This window comes from Ictidomys tridecemlineatus, chromosome 10 (assembly GCF_052094955.1).
Source record: "Ictidomys tridecemlineatus isolate mIctTri1 chromosome 10, mIctTri1.hap1, whole genome shotgun sequence".
Lineage (NCBI taxonomy): Eukaryota > Metazoa > Chordata > Mammalia > Rodentia > Sciuridae > Ictidomys > Ictidomys tridecemlineatus.
In genome coordinates this window covers 12,318,515-12,328,505 of record NC_135486.1, presented here as the reverse complement: position 1 = coordinate 12,328,505, position 9,991 = coordinate 12,318,515, and the positions used below count along the sequence as shown (strand labels likewise).

Below are 9,991 nucleotides of genomic sequence, written 5' to 3'. Positions count from 1 at the left end.
TCCTCGGCCTCCAGGGGTCTGACCAGGCCAGGCTGTGGGCTTGTCCACGGTGAAACAGGGCAGTGTCTGGGCTTAGAGGCCTTAAGAAAAAGGCGTCAGGATCTATTCAGAATCCTCAATCACTTCAAAGCAAACTTCAGAAACAGGTGTAAGTGTTCCGAGGCGGCTGCCGAGAATCCAGTGCTGGGTGAGCAGGTCGGGAGGCGCAGGGCTTTTGTGAGAGCACAGGAGAGGCCCCTAGGAGAGGGCTCACGCATTAACACCCCAGGCAGCCCCTCCTGGGGGAGCCCAGCACAAGACACGGGGGACCTGGGGACGGCCAGCCGAATCTGCCGGCAAAGGGTGCGACTGGCTCAGAACTAAATTCTCCCCTCAGCCATGTGACCAGAGCTTCCATTCCAGCTCCCTTAGGGGACAGGGGGACATTCACCTCCAGATGTGCCTTAGATTCATGTGCTCAGGTCCACTGTACAGCACACATGGGGTTCCAAGTTCACCCCTCCTGGAAACTGTGCTATTGATGACTAGAGCCAATGTTCTGATGTGGAGAGGAAGCAAAACCGGGGAAAAAAAAATCATCTTTATCTCAAATCTTTATGATTTTATTTTATTTTTTTTGAAATATTTAATTTTTAGGTTTTTTTTTTAAGGTGGACACAATATCTTTGTTTTACATTTATGTGGTGCAGAGAATCGAACCCAGTGCTTCACACATGCTAGGCAAGCGCGCTGCCACTTGAGCCACATCCCCAGCCCGTGATTTTATTTTTTAATTGACAAACAAAAATTATCAATACTTATGGTGTATGACCTGTTTTGATACATGAATACGTCAGGAAAGGGTAACATGGATCACCTCACGCACTTGGGTTTTGTGGCAGGTACACTTACGACTTACGCTCAGCATATATTTTTAAGTATCATTGTTATGAACTATCGTCGCCATGCTGTGCATCTCTTGAAATCATCCTTCCTGTCTCAATCAGTCTCATTTCTGCAGAGTCTCTGACTTCTCTGGCAGGAGGACAGTCCTGTGCTAGTTCCTACAGCCAGATCTTTGTCCCTTTGCACCCTGTGGCCAGGGTGGGGAGGCTTGTGCGATCCTAAACTGCAGCTTCTGACTCTTCCTATGGAAGGGAGACGGAGGCGGGGGTGCATTTCAACCCTGAGTCAGGCTGAAGGGCTGAAAACCACAGGTGGGTGCTCTTCGGGGAAGCCCCCAGAACAGGCTGAGCCAGGGAAGCCTGTGCCCTAGAGAACGGCTCTGGAGGGCTAGTGCGTGGGTCCTCCACTTAGGCTGAGGCACAGTGTCCATAGCCTTCCCCTCTTCTGCTTTCTGAAGTGTGTCCACTAGCTCAGGGAGGCACCCTGCTGCTTGGATTAATAGAAGTGAGAAGGGTTTGAACATTCGAAGACACGGAGGGAAGAGGAGGAGGTCTCCAGGAGCTGGCATTTGAGGAACATCCTGGGGGCACTGCCAAGAGCAGAGAAGGGTACTGGTGTGCCAGAGATGGTGGGGGAGGTGGAGAAAGATTTCAAAAATCTTGGAGGAAGATTTCAAAAAGCCTTCTGGGAACTTGGTGGTGCCCGACCTGTAATCCCAGCTACGCAGGAGGATTGCAAGTTCAAGACCAACCTGAGCAATTTAGTGAGACCCTGTCTCAAAAAAGCGGGGCGGGGGGGGGGGGGGTTACTGGGGGGAGTGCAGTGGTAGAGCGCTTACCTAGAATGTGCAAAGCCCTGGGATCAGATCCCCAGTACTGCCAAAAAAAGTTTCTTTATGCATTATGAACGAAATTCTTTGAGATCTTTTAAAAAAATCTTCAATAAAGAATTTTAATTCCTTTTCAAATATGTTTTGCATATTGCAGTTTCTTTGAACGCAACACCATGAAGAAACTGGAGCCCCTCAGAGCAATGGATTTTTCCCTTCGTGGTTTTTAATTATAGAGCAGAATGATTTGTTTAAAGAAAGATAATCAGTAGGAATTACCAGCAGCTCTCAGAGACGGGAGGATGCCAGTTTAAGTAACATTCAAAAGAGACTGTCGGGCGAGCATTAGGAACTTGCTAAATTTGCTAGAGTTTGTGTGGACTATCAGACTATCCGATGAATCCCGGAGGTCAAAGTATAGCTCCCATCAGTTACCAGAATTCTGTGACCGCAAAAAGGTCAAGCAGCAAATAAGATGGCGAATGGAGAGGAAGTGAAGGAGGACGGGGAGGCTAGGAAGGAAACGATAAAGGAGAAATACGCCTGTCATGGGACCTGCAGGCGGGGAGGAAGGAAAATTAAATGTAAGCAGTTACCAGGTAGGAGTGGTCAGGGCAGGGAGTCACTCCCACAAGCAAAACAAGCCAAAGTGTAAAGACACAAAGTGAAAAGATACAAAGGAGACAGGGATCAATCCTAGATATTAACATATTTATAATATTAATGATAAAGACAAGTGATGATTATTCTTCAAATTATCCCTACTGGCTAACCCCTCTGGGGCCAGCTGCCATTGAGTCCTGGGTCTGTGGGCAAGACCATGGCACTAGTCCAGTTGGTGGGAGCAATAAACCCACAGAGCAGATCTGAGGACAGTTTGACAGTATGTATCAGAAGTATCCATTTTGCCTCAACCAATTCTACTTCTGTTGTATTTTATTTCATTTTTTGTGGTACTGAGCATTGAACCCAGGGCTTCATCCATGCTGGGTCAGTGTTCTACCACTAAGCTATCTACCCAAACCTTTTTCATTTTGAGACAGGGTCATGTTAAGTTAGCCTCCAACTTGTGATCCTCCTGCCTCAGCCTCCTGATCAGCTGGGATCACAGTTGTGCACCACTGTGACCGCTGCAATTTGACATCTCAGGAGTCTATCCTACGGAAATGTGCAAACAGGTGTACAAGAATGTGTCTGGCAGTAGAATCCATGCAGTCATACACTGTTTAAGTAGGAGGATGCAGCTGGGCTCTATGGCATGTGCCGGTAATCTCAGTGACTCTGGAGGCCGAGGCAGGAGGATCACAAGTTCAAGGCTAGCCTCAGCAATTTAGTGAAACTCTGTCTCAAAAAATTAAAAGGACTGGGGATGTAACTCAGCAGTAAAGTGCCTCTGGGTGCAATCCCCATTGCCAAGAAAAAAAAAAAAAGGGAGGGGATATGTTGTAAGAAGACTTTGTTATCACGTGAACATCATAGAGCATACATGCATAAAGCTAGCTGGCACAGGTCAGTCACTAGGTGTGACCTCAGATGCAATCAGGAGATACCAAAAATAAAGATGCTGATGGTGCAGACTTTACAGTGAGATTTAAAAAGTTACAGAAGGCCTGCACTCTGGTGATTAAAAGTCCAGTAAACCCACACTCCAGAAACCCATCTGTCTCTATCTTGTTATGTACATATGTTCCACTGTGACCGTAGGCTACCGGGTCACCAGTGATAGGAAATTTTCAGCTCCTCTGTGATCTGAGGGGACCACCACCGAGGACCTGCTGTACTGTCAACTGAATCATCATTATGCACAGAATGACTGTAATGGCAAAAATCTGATAAATATCCATCAGCAGAGCAACAGTTAAGTGAATTAAAGTTCTTCCATGGAACACCGTGCAGGCAGTTGTGAGAATGAGGCAGAGAAAGATTCCATGTATATTAAAAATCGTGTGTACAAGACTAACTCCTCCTGACCTAACATCACACTCATAGGTTGGGTGTGACCCAGTGTTCCCGTTTCAGGGGGACATGTGGGCGTGGGTAATGGTGCACACTTGTGATCCCAGCAACTGAGACGCTGAGTCAAGAGGACCTCAAGTTCAAGGCTAGCCCCCAGTGCAACCTGGGGAGATCTTGTCTCAAGGTAAAAAAAAAAAAAAAAAAAAAAAGAGGGACTAGGGATGTAGCTCAGGGGAAGAGCACCACAAAAATAAATAAGATGAATAAAGCAAGCCGGGAAATAGGCCAGAATAAGGAGAAGACTATAATCAGGTAACAGGTTCACTAGAGTATTTATAATATAAATTCTAAATACTAATACTAAAAACTGGAGACAAGCCAAAGCACGGGGTACGGTTGTTATAACAAGGACTTTAATGTAACAATGTGAAGTGGACAAGAATTCACACCAACTGACTCCCAGGGAAAGAGCTGAGGGCTGGTTGTGGAACAAAGGAGCGGACTCTCCGGCCCTTGGCTAGGTGGGGTGTGTGGGAATTCGTCCGATTCGTCTCTGTTTTAACACTTTCTGCCAAGCTGTGTCATAGCCACTATAAACCCCGTTTGCCCCATGGACCCCCTTCAGAGCAGGTCCTCCTTCTCCTTTGGCACTTCCATTCATTCTGATGGCCTCTCCCGTCCCCCTCTCACCCCGTCACCAAGTGTCGATCACCTGCTGTCTCTCTCCGGGTCATTGCTGGGAAAGGAGGCCAGGCTTGGAGTCGGAGGCCCAGGCTAGATCCGAGGTTCAGTGGCTTGGGACGGACTTACCTGGCCTTCTTCCATTCCCAGGCCTCATAACAGGGCCCCTCTCCCGCCTTATGCTGGGGCTCCTTGGTGTGGAGGCCCCTCCCTGCAGCCTCTCTTCTCCCCAGAATCCACTCATGCAGTGTCTGAACCCCTCACCAGATGCAAACTCCTCTGATTCAGGGGTCTGTACCCCAAGGGCCCATGGATTAAGGGTTTGGTCCCCAGCTTGGTGCTTTGGGGAAATGATAGAAACTTTAAGAGGGGGCCTAGTGGGAGGCCTGAGGTCATTGGGGGTGCACCCTGGAATTGGGCATTGGGACCCCTGCTACCGCCTCTTCCTCCATTGCTTCCCAGTCACCATGAGGAGAGCAGTTGGCACCATCACATGCTTCCCACCCTGATATACTGCCTTGCCACAGGCCCACAGGCAGTGGGGCCAGTTGATTATGGACTGAAATCTCTGAAACTGTCAGCCAAAGCAAACCTCTCTTCTTTTTAGGTTTATTCTCTCAGGTATTTTGTTGCAGTAATGGAAACCTAAGATGTCTTATTTATGTTTGTGTTTTTCAAAGCATTAAGCAAAGAGCTCTGTACATAGTGGGTACTCATATTTGTTAAGTCAAAAATCACACACATAGAAGTACTATGGGAGTCTTTCACAAAGCAAAGGATTGCCGATTTTTAAAAATGAGTATTATTGGGGATGGGGTAGTAGCTCCGCAGTAAAGTATTTGCCTAGCATATTTGAGGCCCTGGTGATCCTCAGCACCACGTAAAATAATAAAATAAAGGTATTGTGTCCAACTACAAACAAAAAATAAATATTCATAAAAATAAAAATGAGTAGTATTATACTGAGTGTGACCTAGTTTCACCTCACCATTAGGAATCCTCAAAATGGGCCTATCCCCAACCTGAAACAGAAATGACTAGCATGCTAGTCTGAAATCCAGATTCTGGGGAGCCCCTAGTCCTCTGTGGATTCAGCCTATAATCTGTATTTTAAGTAGGGTGATGATTTTAACTTATTGACTGGATGAGGAGAGGCCTATTAATAATCATGCTGGGCAACACTCCTGGACCAGGAGAGGTGCCTTAGCTTCAGGGTTTCTTTGGGGAGTGGCGTGTGAGACCTGCTTGGCAGAGGGATCCAGGCTCCCTCTCTTGCTCCCTAAACATCCAAGTCAAGACCGGGCCCCCCCATGGAGGACCGAGCAGCAGCCACAACGCTGCCACTAGGCTGTGCAGAAGCAGAGGTGGCCAGGCAAGGCAGCCAGGGTCTGACCAGGCCTCAAGCAGTGGTCTGTGCCACCTTAGATGCCAGCCGTGGCCACTGTGAATGAAGCTGTACGGGACTCCTCTGGTGTCCCCCCCCAGTTTTCCTTCAAGGACCTGGCTCTCCTCACTCACAGACCGGTCCTAGGCCTAACAGTGAGAAGGAGCAGCCCCGTGAAGTCAGCTGAGGTGGCGCCCTGCCATCTGACCAGGTGCCCAGAGCATCTTTCAAGACATGCCACTCCTGTGGCTGGGCCTTGTTTCCTTCTGGGGGAACGTTGGTCACTTTGCTTTTCCTCTTAATTTACAGTCATGGAAATCACCCAGGTCCATCGAAGCCAATGCTGGGACCTTTGAACCAGAGCGAGCTATGAAATGAAAACAGAAATACGGGCCCTGGACCAGCTCCTCACGATCCCCTGAGAATCAATGAGACATCGTCTAGAGCCGGCCTTTCATGGTCCCCCAGTGGCACGAAGCCAGCAGCTCACAGGACTCTGCATCAGCACGTACAGCTCCCTGCTCTTGTTTCTGTGCCCACCGCTTCTCCTTGGTCACACACACACACTTTGTGCCCATGAGACAAGCCCACACGTTCTCACATGGATGGATGATCAACTTTCTGATTTGTAGCATACTTTACAAACTCTAGGAATTTGGGCAAGTATGACCTATATTAATGGGCGAGTGTGTGTGTGTGTGTGTGTGTGTGTGTGTGTGTGTGTGTGTGTCTGCCTGGTGGGTGATATTGGGGATTAAACTCAGGAACTCAAGCAGGCTAGGTGGGTGCTCTATCACTGGGCTACACCCCCAGCCCTAAATAAGGGATTAATTATGGCTAAAGAACAATCACGGAAACCTATGTGACATCGGTAGACAGATGCATATTCCCAGCCACTGGGACACACAGAGACGGGCGATAACCAGGATGCGCCAGGACTTGGAGCCTCACTGCCAATCAGTGAGTGAGGAGCAAGCAACCCAGAGATGCTGATCCTGTCTAAGAGCTTTTGGAGAAAGGATGGGAGGAGACATTCTATTTAACTTTGTTAAACTAAAAACCCATCATTTGAAAACGGATCAGCCTTATTCTGTGTTTCTGTTTCATGTTTCTGCATGACTTCATGCTTTCCTTTTTCTCCATGAATTAATATTCCTGTCCCAACTACCTTTACCTCTCTCTCAAATATTCTTACTCTATTTTAATATGAACTTTGTGGGGTGATGGGGATCATCACTGATCCATGTTATTGATAAAGTAGGCACAGAGAGAGTAGGGGAGCATACAAGGAGTATGTGGCCACTCAGACTGGTTCTCAGGTCTCCTGTGTCAAACATCAACCCACTCTGCCATAAATAAAAGTTAGAGAGCACCCAATAAAAATAAAATCAAGCCATTCTTTTTTTTTTTTTTTGGTGGGGGGAGGTACCAGGGATTGAACTCAGGGGCACTCAACCACTGAGCCACATCCCCAGCCCTATTTTGTATTTTATTTAGAGACAGGGTCTCACTGAGTTGCTTAGTGCCTCACTGCTGCTAAAGCTGACTTTGAACTTGAGATTCTCCTGCCTCAGCTTCCTGAGGTTTATTACTCATGACCACCTTCTGAAGCAGAAATTATCATTTCCACTTTACAGATGAGGAACCTGAAGGTCAGAGAGATGAAGACACTAATCCAAAGCCACACATTCAGTAAGTGGCATCGGGATTTGCACCTGGCCCACACGAGGTTGAGTCTCATTAACCTCTGGGCTCTATTGCCCTCCTGAGGGAGGCTAATGGTTCTGTAATAGGAAGATGATTTTGACTCAGAGGAACACTATTTAGCAGTGAAGAAGGTGCAGAGACAGGAGGCAGTGAGACCAGCGACGAATCATAACTGGAGGTGGCTGGACATTCTGTGGCAACTTGAGCTTGGCTGGGCTGTTAACGTAAATGACTTCCAATTCCTTCTATTCAAGGTCTTGCTCTGAACACTGAAAAAGGATGCAGAGGCCATAGACCATATGTCTAAAAACCTAAAAATCAAGCTAGGAACTGTTAAATAAAAAATGTTCCATCCTCCTGCCTCAGTAAGTACGCTTTTATCAGATCTGGAAAAGCAGGTGCAACTGTAGAATTCCAAGGCTCCTCAGGGCTCTTGCTGAAATGTGTCGATGTGGGGACAGTGGGCCCAGTCTCCAGCCTGCAACCTGTCCCCCTCTCTTTTTACCCTAGACTGAGTCCTGGACCCAAGGGCCCTCCTGTGCATGCAGTGTGGACACCGCAGCCTGAAGGTCCAGGTTCCATCCAGTACCCCACAGAACTGGCCCTCAGCTACCTGTGCAGGCTGTGCCGCAGGGTGGGCACACCTGAGCAAGCTCAGAGCAGGGGAGGGAGGCAGGGCCAGGGAGTGGCCTAGGAGGGAGGACACAGACCCACCCTCCTGACCCCAGACTTGTTCTCCACCTGGACAGGGCTGTAGCTGAGAGAGGCCAGGCATGGCCTCACTTGCCCGAGTCTAACACATCTGACCATGAGGTTAGACTCCGTAGGGATTCCCTTTCTCTTGCATGTTTATGTTATCTAGAGCCAATACACCAGTTGAAGACAAAATCCTCTGTCTGGACAAGATGTCTAGGCTGGAGGATTCTGAGCGGGGCTTTAGGGGAGCTTTGCTGGGCTGTTAGGCCTCGGGTGCAGTGACCCAAGAGGGAACATTGCAGAAGAAGCGCAGACAAAATACTGGCAGGAGCTCGAATTTAGCTCCTTTGTGTCTGCTCACTTCTGCCGGCTGCTTGATGCTTGGGCTTTAAGGATTTCCCTCCTCTTTCCCAGTTTCTTCCACTTCACTCTCCTTTTTCTCCCATGTTCCCAAGGCCACATCTTCTGGGCCTGCGGAGTCTGAACTGAGGTGCCCTTCTCCCACCCCTGCAGTGGAACTTTCCTACAGAAAACACGCTAATGTGAACCCCAACCTCAGTGATTGCCGACGGCCACCAGCCGGAGCAGTGCAAGGGTGAATTTGGTCTCTTCCAGGTGATGGCAGGCAGCTTCAGAGGCCAGGTCTGTCTTGTGCATCAAGCCAACTTCCCCTTGGCCAGCCTGTCTCTACAGGGGTTCTGGGTTAAGAGAGTGGGTTCTGGAGGCCGTCAGACCTGGGTTGGCTCCATAACTTCTCAGCTGTGTGACCTGGATAAATCACTAAGCCATTTTGGCTCTCAGAATCCCACTCTAAAATCTCTAAGAGAGAGACAAGAATGTTAATTACACTGCAGGGCCATTAAGAGACGGGTGAGAAAAATCCACAAGAAGCACTTAGACTTGTAATGAAAGCTTACAGCAGTTGCTCAAAAAGACGTCAGCAGGTAGCACTCACATGTCCCACTCCTGATGCATTCTTTTGGCTTCAGGGCTTGAAACCTGGACACTATCTTTGAGCCTCTTCCTCCTGCTACCAGCTGAGTTGAGAGTTGTCCTGCTTTAAATGGTCCCAATCTACCCTCTTCCTTTCCATCTCTTCTCTATGCTGTATTCAATTTTCTATCGGTTCATGATCCTTCCCCTTCTAAACATTCTGGGATTCACCCATAAAACACGGACTTGCCAGGCACAATGGTGCACACCTGTAATCCCAGCAGTTTGGGAGGCTGAGGCAGGAGGATCACAAGTTCAAAGCCAGACTCTGACAGTTATTGTTGCGGGATCTGGGATGGGACTCTTAACTGCTTTCAAATTTCTGTATTCTCATTGCAGGGGTAGTAGTATTTCAATATTGAATGACTTTGCCTCCCTTTTAGGCTGGCTGTGTGGATTAACTAGGACAATGTCACGGCACTCTGCAAATATTGAGTGTTTAATCCCTGTACCTCTGGTCCTGGCCACATTTGTCCTTCCCTTTTAAGGAACCCCTCCAGGTGCATTTAATAATGCTCTAATAATGCTCTAAAATGAAGAAAACAAGAAGAAAGAATGGGAGAAGTAGAGGAGAGAAATAAACCTGATACCTCTGCTCTCTTGGAAATGAACTTGAAGACTTTAAGGTTAAGTAACCTTAAATTTTACTTATTTCAAGCTGTGGATTGGATGGTTCTCCAGAACCATTTTCAGGTTCGCAGAAGGCTTCGGGTGGCAGACACATCCACAAGGAGGCCGTGCTATGATCTGCACCAAATCCCATCTCCCAATCAGGTGTTTCTGGCCTCAGTCCAGCGGAGATCTACATTGGTTCTTGCAGGCTTGGCACCTATAGAGGGCAGCGGGGCCAGTGCAGGAGC

General features: G+C 48.1%; 1 protein-coding gene across 1 annotated transcript in view; it reads right to left on the bottom strand.

The window, feature by feature from the left end:
* Nucleotides 1-9,991, bottom strand: part of LOC101977149 (protein FAM163A) — a 61,416-nt gene that overhangs the window by 13,691 nt on the left and 37,734 nt on the right. The window lies entirely within an intron of this gene.